The sequence below is a fragment of the Acyrthosiphon pisum genome, chromosome A2, assembly GCF_005508785.2.
Source record: "Acyrthosiphon pisum isolate AL4f chromosome A2, pea_aphid_22Mar2018_4r6ur, whole genome shotgun sequence".
NCBI lineage: Eukaryota > Metazoa > Arthropoda > Insecta > Hemiptera > Aphididae > Acyrthosiphon > Acyrthosiphon pisum.
Genome location: NC_042495.1, coordinates 76,825,628 through 76,826,567, shown reverse-complemented (window position 1 = coordinate 76,826,567; position 940 = coordinate 76,825,628).

Below are 940 nucleotides of genomic sequence, written 5' to 3'. Positions count from 1 at the left end.
GCGCTAGATACGCTCGCGTACTATTTTCCCTTTCTACACCTCTCTCGCGGACACTAAGCGGCCCGGCCCCCGTCACCCGCCTCCCATGACGTTTCCAGTCCAGTGTAGTAGTCCGTGGAGTTGTGCAACCACGGACTAAGATAGTATGGACCATAGGTAGTATCGACTACCTTATCAGTGGCCCTAAAATGTTTCTAAAGCCGCCGTAAGGTACAACTAGGGGTAAAAGCGCCATCTATAGGTGTGTTATAAAAACACAATAATTAGAATTAGAAAACATAAAAAATCAAATTTTCAAAATAATAAATATTAATAATATACTGCAAAAATAATATTATAATTTATAATGTACTCATTACTGACTGACTACGCAAAATTGTAATATATTATGTAAATATACAATATTAGTAACTTTATTTGACACTAGGAGCGCTTTTACCCCTAGTTGTACCTTTCGGCGGCCTCTTAGGACGGGGAGTGGCGGTGTCAAAACATTTGAGGACCGTTCCTCTACTACCCCCCAACCGCGTCGATACCAGTCCATACTCCATACCATGCCCATGCAACTCCCCAACCAATTAACACAAATCAGTAGTGCTCTTATTGTCGGGTCCCGCTCTGGTGGCGCGCTCTAGTAGTAATTTGTATTTTAATAATTTATTACTCATTCCAAGATTAAACAAATAGATAAACATTTTTACTGTTATAAATTTATAATAGTAATTATTATTTAAAAGTATAAAAATATAACAACACCTAACAATAATAATAATAATATTTAGTACTTTGGTACTTAAGTAGTCACTGCTTGTAGACCTTTATAAGGACAATGTGCCTATAACATGGGACTGTATATTTTGGCGGAATTTTACAGACATAGGCTCATAGATTTTTACTATGAGCAAAATAATGCCGATAATATTCAATGGATCGTTACGCC